Raw genomic sequence first — 19,500 nt, 5'->3', positions numbered from 1 at the left:
TATGTACCAAAAAGTGATGAAGAGGTCAGCATCTAGGTGTAATTTCTGGGATGAAATGAGATTGATATTTACATTTTAGTCATTTAGCAGACGCTCTTATCCAGAGCGACTTACAGTAGTGAATGCATACATTTCATACATTTTTTATTTATTTTTTCTGTGCTGGCCCCCCGTGGGAATCGAACCCACAACCCTGGTGTTCCAAACACCATGCTCTACCAACTGAGCTACAGGGAAGGCCCTGTAGCTCAGTTGTCAGCTCAGTTGTCATTCATGTAGAAAATGTATGTCCTGATATAGAGGCTTTGGTAAAAATTTGAATGACGGCACACAGTCTCACCTCCACCATGTGACTGCATCACATGATACGAGCCTAATTCTTCAGTCTTTTCAACCATGACAGCTTTAAAACTGACTCCACCATCCTGACAACCATCACACATGAAATACCCAGTATTTTCCACAGTTTAAATAGAAAACTTAACAGAAAGACATTACTCATGTCATGGAGTCCCAAACATATTGAACCTATTTGAAATCAACTTTTTGAGCAAGGTAGGTGTCCAAATTGCAGGAAAAAAAATCATATAATTGTACTAATTATTGGTCTTGAATCATTTTAGAATCAATCTATCATATTTAACTCGCAGGTAAACTATCCCTCTCCAAACATGACTAATAGTGGCTGAATCAGAACGAAAACTGTGAGAAATAATCAAATGTTTCTGTCTGCAGTCTGAATTGAAAACAGGTGTTGGAGATGGAGCGCCGTTTCAGATTCCTCATGTTGTAGATCAAATGGGACCCACAGTGCACGAGGGGAAATATCAAAGGCAGCAGAGAGACAGAGCTGTATGTGTGTGTGTGAGAGAGAGGGAGAGAGAGGGAAGACGAGAAGAGAGAGGATGTCTGTGTGTATGTGGGTGTTTATGTGTACGCGTACGCACGTCGTGCATGTGTCTAGAGTAAAACAATAGTGTGCATTATAAACTATGGACCGTTAACACAGAAGTAGTAAAACTGAATTTTCCCTTTTTAAGGTGAACCATGTGTTTCTTCTATATTTCTCATACTTAACACTCAGATGTTTGACACAAATCATGTGTGTGTGACAGTCAGTGTTAATTCATAAAAAGACAGTCCAGTATCATTTAAAAGATGGACCATTAAGATGCCATGAAACCTGAATCACTGTAAACCTATCCAGTGGTGTTTGGAGAGGTTTCAGGCCTACAAAAGAGACATCATTCACCACCACAAAGCATATATATGCAGTTAGTTTATTTACCCTCTTATGGCTTAACCACTGATGTATATAAACCCTGGATTTCTGATGCTATGAATTTGCCAATGAGAGGCTTTGAAGGCCTTTTTTTTTTTTTTTTTGCAGTGGGGACAGTAACATTAGTACTTTCACAAAATAATACTTTAAGGAAATGTTTTATATATTTTTTACCTCACATAATACAATTTAAAAGTATGTATGAAGGTAGGTGTCTGTAATAGAATAAATGTGGCAAAAACGAATGTAGATATTTATAATTGCATTTCTATAGCTTATAAAATATTTTTTACGAAGGTGGGGGAGTGTCAAGATGGAGGCCCGGAGGCTTCAAAGCATCTCCCCCTTTCTGTCATCTTGTATATATATAAATAATTGGGCTTAAGTCCTTTCCTTTGCTTGCATGTTTTAAACCTTTAAAAAGGTCCAATGTAGCCATTTTTATCTTAATATCAAATCATTTCTGGGTAACAATGAAGTACCTTACTATGATTGTTTTTAATTAAAATGGTCAAAAAGAAACAAAAATAGCTTCTTAGCAAAGATTAATTTCTCAAAGAAGAATTTAGCTTGGACTGAAGGGGAAAACTGAAAACTAGCTGTTATTGGCAGAGAGGTTTGGAACTCTCTTTCTTATTGGACTATTAATGATGTCACCAGGCAGACCAAAACAGGCTGAAATTTCAGGCTGTCTTTTCAAACAGATCTTACACTAAAAGGTCATTATCAAAATGTTCAGAATTTCATAGTATTTTTCCAACCTCATAGTGTGAATATATATATATATATATATATATATATATATATATATATATATAAATAATACAGGAAAATCACATTTTTGACTGCATTGGGTCATTAAGACTTGAGGTCGCACTGACAAACAACCAGCTCCATCCTCATCTTCTTACCACACCAGTCCTATCTTCTGAATGAGTACTAAACTGGATGCTATTTGATTGCAATGCATTCACTTGTGGGAGGTGTTGAGTGCTATTTAACTGCCATAACATTAAGTATCTAGAAATAATATTGAGTAATTACATTCTTATTACCACAATGAAATAGGCTAGAGTAACTACATGGAATTAGGTAAATACTATAAACTTCATTAAGTATCCTCAACTGCAACACTGGGATGTACAGTATGATAGCTAGACCAAGGGTTGAAATATTCCAGGAACGTTCAATATGTTCCCTGGTTTTCCAGGAATCCTGGTTGGATTCTTGGAAGCCCTAGCTAGACCCATGGCTCCCCATGGCCTATTTATAATAGCAACATCAGTTGCAGTGATTTGTAGTCCTCGCTGAACCCTCTCCTAACCCAAACCTGGCCCCTTTACTCTAATGTTGACTTAAAAAGGACAAACCCAAAGGAATCTAATCAAAAGCGGATGTGAAAGCAAGTCACTCCTCTTGTCTGAGGTCAGTGTAAGCCATGTGGGCTGTTTTCCTCTGAGGCCACAAGCCACCAAATAAATTCAATAGCTACAGGAGGTTAGCCTGACACGGATTGGCTGTCTGTATCTTCGTGTTGTATACTGTTAAATGTGGCCGTTTCTTCTTTATTAAAAAAGCATTTAGGCCCAATGTTGATGTCTAACCAAAAAATTATTTTGAGAGGATGTGATGTCACTCACAACATCATTACATAGCATCACTTTGAAAAGAGGGTCAAGGGGGAAAAACACATTTGTGTTTTTCTGTAAATAGAGTATATCCATAATCATTTATTCAAAACCAGCAGACATACTGTACTGTACTAGATGAGCATAATCCATTAGAAGAACAAGTTGAAAGTGTCTGTTTGGATTGGATGAGTGTTATGTACTGTTGCAATGTTCATAGTGTGTATTTAGCTGCTGCTTGTATCTCATCTAACAGCTTTGACATTTCTTGTTGGAGTAGTAGAATGAAAATAGTCAGTTTCCACTATGCTAATGCTCTTCTTAAAAGACAGGGGCACTTTGCGACACTATCTCAGTTGGTTGCTACAGACCACATTCCATGCCTGGCTACTTTAATAATTACACCGCCCACTCTCTCTGCTAATAAGTAACTAATGGTTCACCAATTATAGCTAACAGCACTGGCATAGAACAGGGAGGGAGTGGGTGTGTGTTTGTATGGCTGTGTATATGTGTGCGTGCGTGTGCATGCGTGCGTGCGTGCGCGTGAACTCCTCTGATCACTGGTTGCAGGGTCATGACCAGTTGATGAGAGGTTTCAGTGGAACGTTCTTGGTCACTGATTACTTCTCACTCTCCTTACCATCCTCTACAGTATTATAACCATATTATGTTTCTCTCTCCTTCTCTAAAGCTCCATATAAACCTTGTGTGTCCTTTGTCCTTATCTTGTCCACATTCTGACTGTGCCCACAATTTTAGACAGGTCAGATCTTATTTTGTTAACAGACAAGATAAGAACAAGATCGGGACAATATCAGGACGCATGTTAGCGGCAGGTATAAACTAGGCTATAGATAATTTCATCCTCTCTTTTATTCCTCTTCTCTCCATCTGTGCAAGTCTTTCACTCTCTTTATCCCTCAGAGGGGTTAGTGATGCATGCTGGAATGAAGTAGCAGGTCACTAGCCACAAACACAGGCTGAAACTTACTGTTAACGGGTCCAAGCAAAAGCCTTTCAGTTCAGAAGACTGCAAAATTCTGCCTGCCTGCCTGCCCCCTCTCTTCTACTCCCATTGGCTCACAGCATGCTGATAGAGGAGCATTTGCTGCAGGGAAAGAATACCCTTTACTAGAACTGTGAAATATGCCTTTTCTAGACACATTTTGGGCCAAGTTTATGTTCTTATCAGTAAAGGTTTGGGGCAGTTATTGGGACAGCTAAAAATGTTAGGCCAGCTAAAAAAAACTATTACTTTCAATTCACAATATCTTCGATTCTCAGCTTTGGCCGCAGCTCTGCATATTTCACCCCAATTTCTGGCCAATTCTCTGATTACCAAGATTGTACCATTTAATTTGCATACTCTTTTTACAACCTTAATCATGTTGGTGTTAAAAGCAATCCGAATGACCGAGTCATGCGGAATCTCAGTGAGGAAAGGGAAAAAGCTGTGTGTCTCTATAAAAACATGTCAGAGTGGGATTTGCGGCCATCTTCGTGAATAACCAATTAGAACGCTGACGATAAATAGCTAACTTCTTGGCTGGATATGAGCAAGCATGTCCCCCTGGTGAATTTCTTTTTAAACAGTGGATGGATGCTCCCCATTTCACATCAACTCCCTGGTGGACTCTACAGTTAATTGCCTTCTCCAGCAGGCGCTTAGAGATTATCTATCTCTGAATACATCCACACAAATGACTGATTGCAGCCGGTTGAGGTCTGTGAATGCATTGTGCATTCGACCACAAAGCTGTTTATGCTACAAGAGCATTGGCACTGTTACAGATGTTAGCAAATTACTTTTGCCTATAACTGCTTAAAACAGGACAGTGGAACCTGTGCAGACATTTCCCTTTCCCCGCCTCTAACAGTCAGGCCCCATTATTTTACAGATACTTCCCACGTGGAAGCTCATTACATTTACCGAAGAAGAAGAGCCTGTTAGAAACACAAAACAACAAAGAATGGGAAAGACAATAAAGCTGCCCATTTGAAATGGGGCGTCAAAGATGTTGACACTCTTCGTGTGATCCCTATAACATCTTGCCATCCCGTCAAGGATCCGGTGAACAGTCATGGGGAGAAATGAAGGGGAGAAGACGACCCTATTTTCTTCTCGGCTGACATCAGGGCAGATGTATTGCCTCAACATCATAGCATTAGAAGACAGTGTGAGATGAAAAACACCTACCCCAAAACACACAAACATCTGGTTTGGTTTAGCTACCCTACTGCAGGAAGGTAATATAATCACACGCATGACTTAAAATAGGAATAACATAGCAGAGATGCTAATGGTTCATGGGTCCATGATAATCTTTTTGGGTTAGTCAGGGAATTAATCCCTCTCGAAAGACAACTATTCATGCGTTACATTCTGTCGCTCTCACCAGTAAATCTAGTGTGGCAGCGACTTTGTCCCGTTAAACTTTGACATCGGTTTTTTGTTTTCAACCGCTTTGCTACCATTTTCACAAGTATGTGGTACATTTTCACAACGCTTAGAACAAAACTCAAAACAGATCATCAGAAAGGGAGTTGTTTCAAAACTCTAAACACATTTTCAATTGACTAAGTACAACACACAAAATCCTAGTCACTTTAACCAAAACTTAATTAGTGTTTTATCTAGAAACACATGTTTCACATTGCAATACACGTTAATATAAAGTAATTGCTTTTCGTAATGCTCACATCCTTTTTGATATGATTGTCTTCTCATTTGTTAAAATACATTTTACTATTACTTAATCCGACCACTCTTAACCAATAATCACTTAACCTTTGGTAAACCTATACATTTTAAACTGGTTTGTCTACAACAGATTTTGAACTATTTAATGAATATCGATGTTTGCATAAATATATAAAAGTATGATTTACTGTAATGTACTATTACAACTATTGTGATTTTACTTCACAGCAAGTTGAAACAAAATCGGATATTGACAAGATCAGAGATGTACGTGCATGTAATGCATGTCCTATGCAGTAAACATGCATCCTAAATAAAGTTGCTGGGGTCTTTGATGGGGGCGTTTCACACTGCTTTACTGAAATTGCGTTGGCCAATGCTGTAATAAATACCACTTACGTAGCAGGTGTTTTATCCAAAGTGACGATTGTGAGTCATGAACCCAGTGGGAATCGAACCCACCCCTCTGGTGTTGCTAGTGACATGCGCTTACTAACTAAGCCACACAAAACCACTTGTCACGTATACTCCCTCTCCGGGGCTCGAGGTCACCAGGCTGCTCATTATTACGCACACCTGTCACCATCTTTAAGCACACCAGCGCCTCATCAGACTCACCTGGACTCCATCGTGCCTGATTACCTTCCCTATATATATGTCACTCCCTTTGGTTCTTTCCCTAGGTGATATTGTTTCTGTTCCAGTATTCATGGCTGTAGGCTACCCGTGTTTCTTGTTTTGGTCTATGTTAAATTATTTTTTAAATACACTACCTGAACTTGCTTCCCGACTCCCAGCGTACACATTACACCACTACAATACATACAGTGCATTCAGAAAGTATTCATACCCCTTTACTTATTCCACATTTTGTTGTGCTACAGCCTGAATTCAAAATTGATTAAATTGATGCTTTTCCTCACCTATCTGCACACAATACCCAATAATGACAAAGTAAAAATATGTTCTTAGAAATGTTTGCAAATTTATTGAATATGAAATACAGAAATATCTAATTTACATAACTATTCACACACACACACACACGAGTCAATATATGTTACAATCACCTTTGGCAGCGATTACAGCTGTGAGTCCTTCTGGGTAAGTCTCTAAGAGCTTTGCACACCTGGATTGCCCATTAATCTTTCAAAAATTCTTCAAGCTCTGTCAAATTGGTTGTTGATCATTGCTACACAACCATTATCTTCTTGGTTAGCAACTCCAGTGTAGATTTGGCTTTGTGTTTTAGGTTATTGTCCTGCTGAAGGGTGAATTCATCTCCCAGTGTCTGGTGGAAAGCCGAATGAACCAGGTTTTCCTCTAGGATTTTGCCTGTGCTTAGCTCCCCAGTCCTTAACGATTAGAAGCATACCCATAACATGATGCAGTCCCCATTATGCTTAAAAATATGGAGAGTGGTACTCAGTAATATGCTGTATTTGCACCAAACATAACACTTTCTATTCAGGACGAAAAGTTAAATTGCTTTGGCACATTCTTTGCAGTATTACTTTAGTGGCTTGTTGCAAACAGGATGCATGTTTTGGAATATTTGTTATTCTGTACAGGCTTATTTCTTTTGACTCTGTCAATTAGGTTAGTATTGTAGTTAATGTTATAATGTTGTTGATCCATCCTCAGTTTTCTCCTATCACAGCCATTAAATTCTGTAACTATATTAGTCACCATTCGCCTCATGGTGAAATCCCTGAGCGGTTTCCTTTATCTCCGGCAACTGAGTTAAGAAGGATGCCTATGTCGCAGGCTAGGATACATTTTTCTCCACTTCCTGTCTGTATGACGTGCCCAAAGTAAACTGCCTGCTACTCAGGCCCAGAAGCCAGGATACGCATATAATTGGTACCATTGGATAGAAAACACCTTGCAGTTTGTAGAAATGTTAAAATGATGTATGAGACTATAACACAATTGATATGGTAGGAGAAAATCAAAATAAAAACCAACCTGAAAATATTATTTTTGAGAGCCCATGCTCTTTCAATGGAAAGCTATGGGTCCTATGCAATTCCAGCTCCCAGATTGCAATTCCTATGGCTTCCACAAGATGTCTTTGTTCAAGGTTCCAGGCTTGTTTCTTCCCAAATGTGGAAGAATTTTGAGTTTTGGTACAGGGAGTAAGAGCTGGAAATCAGTCTGTGCTCGCGCGACGAAGAGGACGCGCACTTGCTAATTTAGCTTTTCTATTGAACATACTTCTTTCTGTATGAAATATGATAGTTTAATTCAATTTTAGGGTACCTGAGGATTAAATAGAAACGTATTTTGACTTGTTTTAACAAAGTTTAGCGGTAGCTTTTTGGATTCCTTTCTCTGCATGTTGAACGAGTGGATTACGCAAATCGATGGCGCCAACTAAACAGACCTTTTGGGATATAAAGAAGGATTTTATCTAACAAAACAACCATGCATGTTGTAGCTGGGACCCTTGGGATTGCAAATCAGAGGAACATTTTCAAAAAGTAAGTGAATATTTAATTGCTATTTGTGATTTTATGAAGCCTGGGCTGGTTGAAAAATATTTTGATGTGGGGCACAGTCCTCAAACAATCGCATGGCATGCATTTGCTGTAAAGCCTATTGTAAATCGGACAATGCAGTTAGATTAACAAGAATAATTTTTATGATTATTTATTTGAATTGCACGCCCTCCAATTTCACCGGGAGTTGACGGGATGCCTAGCCCTAAGAAGTTTTAAATTCTGTAACTATTTTAAAGTCACCATTGGCCTCATGGTGAAATCCCTGAGCGGTTTCCTTCATCTCAGGCAACTGAGTTAAGAAGGATGCCTGTATCTTTATAGTGACTTATTCACCATCCAAAGTGTAAGTAATAACTTCACCCATGCTCAACGGGATATTCATTGTCTTCTTTTTTTGTTTCTTTTTTACCTATCTACCAATAGGTGCCCTTCTTTGTGAGGCATTGGAAAACCTCCCTGGTCTTTGTGGTTGAATCTGTGTTTGTAATTCACTGCTTGACTGATGGACTTTACAGATAATTGTATGTGTGGGGTACAGAGATGAGGTAGTCATTCAAAAATCATGTTAAACACTATTATTGCACACAGAGTGAGTCCATGCAAATTATGTGACTTGTTAGGCACATTTTTACTCCCAAACTTATTTTAGGCTTGAAAGGGGTTATTGACTCGACATTTCAGCTATTCATTTTTAATTAATTTGTAAAACTTTAGAAAATACATCATTCCACTTTGACATTATGAGGTATTGTGTGTAGGCCAGTGACAACAAATCTCAATTTAAACAATTTAAACTCAGGCTGTAACACAAGTCAAGGGGGTGTGTATACTTTCTGAAGGACCTGTAAAAGTACAATACAATATGGTGTGTGTGTGTGTGTGTGTGTGTGTGTGAGATTGGTTACGGTGGGTGCGTGTGATTGGGGTTCCCAATCAGGGATAGTACCAAGTGCCGTCCCCATAGACATTTCAGTGGTATCAGTGTCAAAACAATCATCATCTTAATCAAAAGTTGTACTCGTATCATACAAAGTGCACAATGGATTAATGCAAAGAGCTACACTACAGAACATAATTATTTTTTAGAACTTATAAATGAATAGTTTCCTTGAAATATGCTGTGTTTTATCCTATCAGTCTGTAACATTGCTCTCTCTATCGGGATGACTCCAGGATGCTGTTTCTTTGTGTGTCTAAAGAATGAAACAAAAATTGCAGAACTTATGTTCAAATGGATATTGTATAATTTGTTTCTTTATGTGTGTGTGTGTGTGTTTGCATGACCATGTGTATGTATGTATGTATGTATGTATGTATGTATGTATGTATGTATGACTGATACCACTAGCCGACATAAAGGACTGTCGCTATGGACTACTGTATCTAGTATATGTATTATTACTATAAAGAGGATAGTATATTAATGATGTGTTGACCACTCTTACCTGGGCAGTGATATCATTGGTTTATGTTCACTGTGTATTTACATCAACATACCGGCTGGACCAATCATCTTTCTTTATGTTATAACTGTCCTCAAACAATTCCTTCAAATGTCCTTAAATCATTTATGAGTATCTATGTATCTATACCAACTATATGTCTAAATATATGTATGTAATGGATCTCTGTAAGATGCGTCTCTGTGTAGTCATGAAATATGCCTTTACAATGTTGATTTGGGATTAAACTGCCTTCTATTACTCCATAAAGAGAAACAATGTCTGTATTTTCTTAATTATGAAGCTAATGTAACAATTCTATTTACAGTGTATGTACAAATGTTTCATTGTAAACATAGGCCTACAATTGTGTACCAGTAGTGGGTTTTTACAGTACCCAAAATCATTCTGTAACTTTATGTGACCGGGGAGAAAGCTCACCATGTTGGCGCACTCATAGAGAACCTGGTCATAAATCACTGAGAGCCACCAGGAAGATGATGTTTACGAAACTCTTAAAATGGTGGATCCACTTCCTCCTCTTTGACCTCCCACATCCACCATCCTGATCAAAACAACATAATATAAATCTCATATCACACCCTTTTCCAAATATGGCACTACTTTTATAGCCTGGGTTACGTGACGTGGTACACAGCGAGGGAGAGCTGTAACACACTAGTCTGAACAGGAGTCCATTGTTACCACAACATTCGCGCAGAAATGGACTGAGCTTTGATTGATTCTTTCCTGGGGGGAGACCTCACATTGTTTGGATTTGAAAATCCAACCATTGTATTGGAAGGGGGTGGCACTCAGAGGTTGTGTGTGACAGTCCATGTGGGTGTTTGAGTGAGAAAGACATTGATGAGAACCAGTCAGTAAAAAAACAAGAGCCCCCTTTATTATTGACACATCGTGCCTATAACATCCAGCAGCCTTTCCAGATGGTGAAATCATGAAACACCAAGGAGATAAGATGCACGAACTGTCAGAAAAGCAAAATAACCTTTTTGCCCGTCAAGAACTGAACCCAGACAGCTGTCAGTACAGGGTCTGCTCCGTCAACACCTGAACCCAGACAGCTGTCAGTACAGGGTCTGCTCCGTCAACACCTGAACCCAGACAGCTGTCAGTACAGGGTCTGCTCCGTCAACACCTGAACCCAGACAGCTGTCAGTACAGGGTCTGCTCCTTCAAGACCTGAACCCAGACAGCTGTCAGTACAGGGTCTGCTCCGTCAACACCTGAACCCAGACAGCTGTCAGTACAGGGTCTGCTCCGTCAACACCTGAACCCAGACAGCTGTCAGTACAGGGTCTGCTCCGTCAACACCTGAACCCAGACAGCTGTCAGTACAGGGTCTGCTCCGTCAACACCTGAACCCAGACAGCTGTCAGTACAGGGTCTGCTCCGTCAACACCTGAACCCAGACAGCTGTCAGTACAGGGTCTGCTCCGTCAACACCTGAACCCAGACAGCTGTCAGTACAGGGTCTGCTCCTTCAACACCTGAACCCAGACAGCCGTCAGTACAGAGTCAGCTCCGATCATTTCATCACTGGTAAATCAGATCCATTTCGAGTTTAGATGTTAGCGGTTATGCTAACAAGGTGTTAACAAGACTAAATTAGTTAACATTAGCTAGCTAGATGCTTGTAGTCTAGCTATTACCATGCGTCTCTCTCTCATAGGTGGTGCGTGGGTTAAGTTTTGGGGAGGCTATTTTTTTCACCATAAAAATGCATCTTTATAAATAAAGCATTGCATGCATCTATCATCGCATTTGCAGACTAACGTAAGCCTGTTAAACCTAACGTGATGGGTGGATTGGATAGTCATAATCCAGGCTATTAAAGCTCAATCTAATCACTGTGCATGGCTGAGCTCATAGTGGCATAGGCCTAGAGGCTATATCAGAGACATTTCTTCTCTTTCATTTGCACAGAACAAAATGTGGCCTTTGAAAAACACATTTCATGCAATTCTATTCCACGTTATATGGCTGGAGACATTAGCAGAATCTTTTTTAATATGACAACTCACAGGGTAACCTATTCTGCTGACACTGACAAACAGATCAATAAAAACAACCTTGTCTTGAATGCAAGCATCTAAGCGATGCCTTTGAAAAGGGGAGACACACATTGTACAATAAATGACATCCATCCAGCCTGTAAAAACAAATACAAAAATAAAAACTGGTTTCATAAGTGGAGGGAAAATGTATGGATATTACAGCATAGGGCAAAGGCCTCAATGGAATAGGACAATCGGATGCGTTGTCTATTGGTTGTTCCAGCCCAACAATAGATTAAATCTTTATACGCCACTAAAACACCTGAATGAATTAAACACAAGCAAACAATCAAGAGCCCTGATGGTACAGGTGACCTGAAGAAGTGATATTCTAATATCAGGTGTGCTTTTCATTTGTTTATGTACTGTAGGTTCATTAGCTGACCTCTATCAGGACACCCATGTTGACTAGATTCCCATTGTGAAGATGAGCAATGCTGCAGCAGAATCAGTTTCTACCTTTTCCAGATATGAAAAGACATCCCTCAGGTAGACAAAATGGTTGTCATATGCTGTGAATCTGAATGATGATGTTGTGCCATTTGAGTAGAGAGCACCTTTCACATTGTCTTCATGACAAAAGTGTCCCATTAAACCGAATGCTGTATCAATAACTGCTGATCAAACAGAAACATTTTCACAGTAATGTGGTTATGTACACATTAATATATGAAATGTCATTTGGAACAACATGCAAAAGACTATTGTTTATGATATTGTAAACATTCTGTACTTTAACAATAGGCTATATTGTTGTATGTGTGAAATGAAAAGTATTGTGTGTGTGTGTTATCTCTGCTTTGCCTTAACCTATTAAATAAAATGTATTTCTTATAGCCCAATTATTTGTATTTAATTTTACAATTTAAACACATTTTAAATGGTTGTAGTAGTCTTATGCAAACCATGTTCATTTATTACAGTGGCACAGTGCCACTCAGGCCTTCTGGCAGAAAAGTATCTGGCATTGAACTTTGTAGTAGTAGTTGTGTGTATGCTAAGGACCTCATCATGTCCTGCTTCCAGATGGATTTGCACTAAACAATTTCATGTCAGCACAAGGAATGTACAAAATCTGCTATAATGGTTAGCCTCATTTACATTGTCCAGGGCCGGCTCCAGGCATAAGCGGGACCCCGGCAGCTAGGGCTCAGTTGGGGTCTCAACTGTTAGAATAGCAGAATACACAAGGTGTTTGAAAATGTGGTTGTGCATCAACAGTTTTTCTCTTGTTTTGTCAGTCACTGACAGTCACCCAATTAGCCATGTCGGCCATAGCCACAGGAAGTAGTTTGGGGGTGGTGGTGCTGCGCAGATTTTTTTTAACAAATATTTTATTCTGATTATTCAAGGGGTGTTGCAGCAGAGATTATGACTGAGGTTGAAAAGTGTTGGAATTGCCCTTTACAACTGCAATCATTTCTGTCCACCCCATGGCAAAGTGTGTAGAACTGCAGAAAACTTGCCTTAAAACAGCAAAACATTCTCCGTTCCCCATGGCAAAATGAGTAGAATTGAATGAAATTTGTTATAAAATTTACATTTTTTCTCTTTGTATAAACCTTTGCCATGGTTTATACATATATATACTGTGTGTGACTTTTAAACTGTATTTTTGTTTACAACATTTGCTAACATAGGTACAAATATAAACCATGGTATACAAGGATGTTGGTCACCTCCCTGACCAATTCCCTTCTCCCCCAATTTCTCAGTTTGGCTGGACAGCCAGCTCCAGGAGTCTTGATGGTTCCAAACTTCATCAATTTAAGAATGATGGAGGCCACTGTGTTCTTGCAGACCTTAAATGCTGCAGAAATGTTTTGGTACCCTTCTCCCGATCTGTGCCTCGACACAATCCTGTCTCAACGCTCTACGGACAATTCCTTCAACCTCATGGCTTGGTTTTTGCTCTGACATGCACTGTCAACTGTGGGACTTTATATAGACAGGTGTGTGCCTTTTCCAAATCATGTCCAATCAATTTAATTTTCCACAGGTGGACCCTAATCAAGTTGTAGAAACATCTCAAGGATGATCAATGGAAACAGGATGGACCTGAGCTGAATACTTATGTAAATAAGGTATTTCTGTTTTTATTTTTAATACATTTGCAAACATTTCGAAAAACCTTTTTTTTTCACTTTGTCATTATGGGATATTGAGTGTAGATTGCAGATTTTTTATTTAATCCATTTTAGGTTAAGGCTGTAATGTAATAAAATGTGGATAAAGTCAAGGGTTCTGAATCCTTTTCGAATGCACTGTATATGGATCCTACAGCTATCCTATTTTTGACTGTTTAGGTATTACGGCTTGCATATCTGTCGTATCTTTTTGTTTTCATTCTCAATTTTTTTATTCATTACCCACTCTTACTCGTCAAGTTGGCTAACTTAATTGTTATTATTATTATACCTAAAGACCCAAAATATGCTGGTTAAGAGCGCTCACATATAAGGCTGCCACTCGCTGTTATGCTAGCAAGGAAGGAGGAAGGATTTCTGGTGGGCCTTCTGGGTGGGGAGTGACCAATGGGTGGGTTTCCCTGTGGGTCCTGCTTTTTATTTAATATCTATGGGCTTATCAACACTAAAGATAACAATTACACAAAAAAAACAATGGCAACACTAGCTATACTCGTGGGATTTGACAGCCCTTAATATTGCTATCAAGCGTACCAACTGTCTTGGTATTCTAGCAAGAAACCATATCGATATAGCAATGCTCCAAGAAACACACCTGCTCCAAAAAGGATTATTGTTATTGTGTATGCTCCAAATATATATGACCCTACGTTTCCTTGAACAGCATAGTTAGAATTAACTGAATTCCAACTGGTTATTGAGACAGATATGAATGTCATTCTGGACATGCGGGACAAATCCAATAAGACCAACAATCCACAGGCAACCAAGGCTCTCGAACATATACTCTCTGATTACATCCTCATCGATGCCTGACGAGCTCATAACCCTGAAGCAAAAGACTACACTTTCTATTCGAACAGGCAAAAAACATTCTCCTGAATCGATTTCGTAGTATTATCTACTCTATTTTCTTTAATCAAGAAAATAGAAATATGAGCCGATCATGCATAATACTGCCAAATACACATTTCAGAATCCCCTAAAAGAGCCACAAGATGGTGCTTTAATATTTCCTCACTACATTACATTTACATTTAAGTCATTTAGCAGACGCTCTTATCCAGAGCGACTTACAAATTGGTGGATTCACCTTATGATATCCAGTGGAACAACCACTTTACAATAGTGCATCTAAATCTTTTAGGGGGGGGTAGAAGGATTACTTTATCCTATCCTAGGTATTCCTTAAAGAGGTGGGGTTTCAGGTGTCTCCGGAAGGTGGTGATTGACTCCGCTGTCCTGGCGTCGTGAGGGAGCTTGTTCCACCATTGGGGTGCCAGAGCAGCGAACAGTTTTGACTGGGCTGAGCGGGAACTGTGCTTCCTCAGAGGTAGGGAGGCGAGCAGGCCAGAGGTGGATGAACGCAGTGCCCTTGTTTGGGTGTAGGGCCTGATCAGAGCCTACAAAATCCTACTTTATGTGAACAATTTGAAACTGAATTGAATTAATTGATAATGATTAGCAAAAACTCAGTCAATGATCCTCGGATTTCAAGGGACGCCATTAAATGTTTTGTTAAAAACGATGCAACTGCATTTGCATCTGGGCTGAATAAATCACAATTAGATATCAGAATGGGAAAAGGTATTAACGATGTTAGAGCGTTCTCAATAAACACTTTTTTTGAGACCAGGTAGTCAAGACAGAACTAAATCTATTGATAAGATTGAGAGCAGAACTTGCCATCCATCGAATTAGACCCAACCATTACTTCCATGGTAATAGACCCAGTCGACTACTGGCTAACAAGCTTAGCAGTAATGATCAATTAGCAGATATCGCAGCTATTGAATCTGAATCAGGTGAATTACTATCAGAACCTAAATTAATCAACCAAAGATTATTTTGTTTCTATAAAGAATTGTACACGTCTGATTGTAAATCCACAAGAAGCCAGATCCTTTTTAAAAGATATATTAACTTGTTTTCTCTCAAGTGAGGAAGCCGGCTTGCTGGGAGGCCAAATCTCTCTCCATGAACTCAAGGGCATTGGATAACATGAATAAAGGCAAATCACCTGGTTGTGACGGTATTCCTCCTGAGGTCTATTTAAAATGTTGGAACCAATTAGGTCCATTATTACTTGAAATTATTAACACAGCTGTTCACAAAGGTTCATTTGAAAGGGCTGTAAATACGGCAGGTAGCCTAGTGGTTAGAGTGTTGGGCCAGTAACCGAAAGGTTTGCAGGATCGAATCCCCAAGCTGACAAGGTAAAAAGCTGTCGTTCTGCCCCTGAACAAGGCAGTTAACCCACTTTTCCCGGTAGGCCGTCATTGTAAATAAGAATTTGTTCTTAACTGACTTGCCTAGTTAAATAAAGGTTAAATAAAACAATACAGCACTAATTTAGCTTTTATTTAAAAAAAGATAAGGATGCCAACCAGTGCTCTCATTATCACCCCCTATATTTAATAATCACAGATATTAAACTATTTTCTCAAATTTTGTTGTGCTGTCTCAAAACGTACTTGCCTAAATTGATACATCTGGATCAAAGCGGTTTGTTAAACTATTATCCTCAGATAACCTCTGTCTATTACATATCGTACATAGTACTTAATCAGAAACTAAAGCTCCTTGGGCAGTTCTATATCTAGATTTTACTATCTATGGAACCCCTGCCCCAGGCAATTCGACAATCGAAAGAAATGACACCAATATCTCTAAATTCTACGGATCACGTCATCTCATTATACGCTGACGATATGTTACATTATCGAAACAATGCATCTCAATCCCACCCAAAAGCTTTGAAGATCAAAGACAAATTCAGCTCCAAGTTATAAAATAAATCTAACCAAATCAGCCTCTCAAGACCCCGACGGAGGACTCCATCTCTACTTATGGAATCCCAATCCTTTCCCATTTTAAATATTTGGGAATAGATTATTTCCTTCCTTAGATAAAACCATTGCCAGAAACTATAACAGAAAACACAAATCAATTCAATCCGACCTCAGTATATGGACTAATGCCCCTCACTGGAGAAATCATCCGAACTAGGGAAATTGCACCCCTCTGTCTCAGTATGTGTAGCCATTGTATCTGATGCTGTCTGGACCAAAAGAGTATAACATGTTGCCAATGTAGCATTTGATTGACTGATGCCAGCAAGAATTTGGCATCCCTTGATACTATTTTTTAAAATAAAATAATTGGCCAATAAGCATTGAGCTGAGCTCAACTCAACTTTTTTATTTTACCTTTATTTAACTAGGCAAGTCAGTTAAGAACAAATTCTTATTTTCAATGACAGCCTAGGAAAAGTGGGTTAACTGCCTTGTTCAGGAGCAGAATGACAGATTTTTATCTTGTCAGCTCAGGGATTTGATCTTGCAACCTTTCGGTGAATAGTCCAACACTCTAACCACTAGGCTACCTGCCACCCTGTGTGTTGTCCTGGTGCAGCAAAACTCAGCTGAAGGGAGGCCAGTTTGGATTTGGCTTCAGACCAATCAAATCACATCCTAAGCAAAAACTATTTTTCAGGAAAAACGTGTCTGTTTTTGGTCTGCTTGTGTTGATGTCCTGCACTAGCTAGCTTGCTAAATTGTCCCTTTCCTAAGCCATGGATGGGGATTTGTGGTTTTCACTTTCTCTGTACAGGCCAATGATTATGATCGAACCATAAATGAATATGTTGTGCCACTGGCATGAGATCACTGTTCAATATGTCGCCTAGTAGGCTCGTGTTAACTTGTTAGCTAGAAAACTTTGCTGGTTCTGTGGTTCATTGTTTCCCATGCGAGGAAGTTAGGCTAGCATTTTAGCTCGGTAGCCTTTGACAACAGAAATAAAAAGTGTACTGTATGACCGAGCCATAGTCAGAACGTTTTGCCAACAAGGAGGATGGCATTGGCGTTCAACAAGTCTACAAGTAGGGTGAGTCAACATTTTTTGTTTTAAACAAACAGACAGAAATCCTGGTCAGCCACATAATATTGAGCAACATTGATTGAACGTAATTATTTTTATAATCTTTAAGTTTGTTTTCAGTGTATTAAACTAAGCATATAGCCTTGTTGATATGGTGCTGGAATAGTGCTCCTGTTGTCTTTGTTCTGACTTGCAGTAACTTTGTAACTCTGTGGTTCTAAAACAGTAGTTATTTAGTAAACTGTTGAAAACATTAACGTCCTTGACCATGCTGCAGGTTATATAATGTTTTGTTTCATGCAATATTTGATTTGTGGACTTCAATTTGATCATATTACTCCAGTGCTAGCCTCCCTACACTGGCTTCCTGTTAAGGCAAGGGCTGATTTCAAGGTTTTACTGCTAACCTACAAAGCATTACATGGGCTTGCTCCTACCTATCTTTCCGATTTGGTCCTGCCGTACATACCTACACGTACTCTACGGTCACAAGACGCAGGCCTCCTAATTGTCCCTAGAATTTCTAAGCAAACGGCTGGAGGTAGGGCTTTCTCCTATAGAGCTCAATTTTTATGGAATGGTCTGCCTACCAATGTGAGAGACGCAGACTCAGTCTCAACCTTTAAGTCTTTACTGAAGAGTTATCTCTTCAGTAGGTCCTATGATTAAGTATAGTCTGGCCCAGGAGTGTGAAGGTGAACGGAAAGGCTGGAGCAACGAACCGCCCTTGCTGTCTCTGCCTTGCCGGTTCCCCTCTTTCCACTGGGATTCTCTGCCTCTAACCCTTTTACAGGGGCTGAGTCACTGGCTTACTGGTGTTCTTCCATGCCGTCCATGGGAGGGGTGCGTCACTTGAGTGGGTTGAGTCACTGACGTGGTCTTCCTGTCTGGGTTGGCGCCCCCCCTTGGGTTGTGCCATGGCGGAGATCGTTGTGGGCTATACTCGGCCTTGTCTTAGGATGGTAAGTTGGTGGTTGGAGACATCCCTCTAGTGGTGTGGGGGCTGTGCTTTGGCAAAGTGGGTGGGGTTATATCCTGCCTGTTTGGCCCTGTCCGGGGGTATCATCGGATGGGGCCACAGTGTCTTCTGATCCCTCCTGTCTCAGCCTCCAGTATTTATGCTGCAGTAGTTTATGTGTCGGGGGGCTAGGGTCAGTCTGTTACATCTGGAGTATTTCTCTTGTCTTATCCGGTGTCCTGTGTGAATTTAAATATGCTCTCTAATTCTCTCTTTCTCTCGGAGGACCTGAGCCCTAGGACCATGCCTCAGGACTACCTGGTATGATGACTCCTTGCTGTCCCCAGTCCACCTGGCCGTGCTGCTGCTCCAGTTTCAGCTGTTCTGCCTGCGGCTATGGAACCCTGACCTGTTCACTGGACGTGCTTGTTGCACCCTCGACAACTACTATGATTATTATTATTTGACCATGCTGGTCATTTATGAACATTTTAACATCTTGACCATGTTCCGTTATAATATCCACCCTGCACAGCCAGAAGAGGACTGGCCACCCCTCATAGCCTGGTTCCTCTCTAGGTTTCTTCCTAGGTTTTTGGCCTTTCTAGGGAGTTTTTCCTAGGCAGTTTTTCCTAGCCACCGTGCTTCTTTCACATGCATTGCTTGCTGTTTGGGGTTTTAGGCTGGGTTTCTGTACAACACTTTGAGATATCAGCTGATGTACGAAGGGCTATATAAATACATTTGATTTGATTTGACCTGACAAAAGTATGTGTAGTTGAATTTATTCTGCCACTATGTGACTGTTGTCTTTTTGTTGTCACTGCCTTATTATCATGGTGGTGTACAAATGAATTGTTTATAAGTAAACAACG

The 19,500-nt window shown here is 39.8% G+C and overlaps 1 non-coding gene across 1 annotated transcript; it reads right to left on the bottom strand.

Annotated features, from left to right (window-relative positions):
* Positions 1-164: 164 nt before the first annotated feature.
* trnap-ugg (transfer RNA proline (anticodon UGG)) lies at positions 165-240 on the bottom strand. The gene has a single exon. It is a non-coding gene; the product is annotated as a tRNA-Pro (tRNA).
* Between the last annotated feature and the right edge of the window lie 19,260 nt (positions 241-19,500).

This window comes from Salmo salar, chromosome ssa29, assembly GCF_905237065.1.
Source record: "Salmo salar chromosome ssa29, Ssal_v3.1, whole genome shotgun sequence".
Lineage (NCBI taxonomy): Eukaryota > Metazoa > Chordata > Actinopteri > Salmoniformes > Salmonidae > Salmo > Salmo salar.
This window is presented reverse-complemented; position numbering and strand designations above follow the sequence as displayed.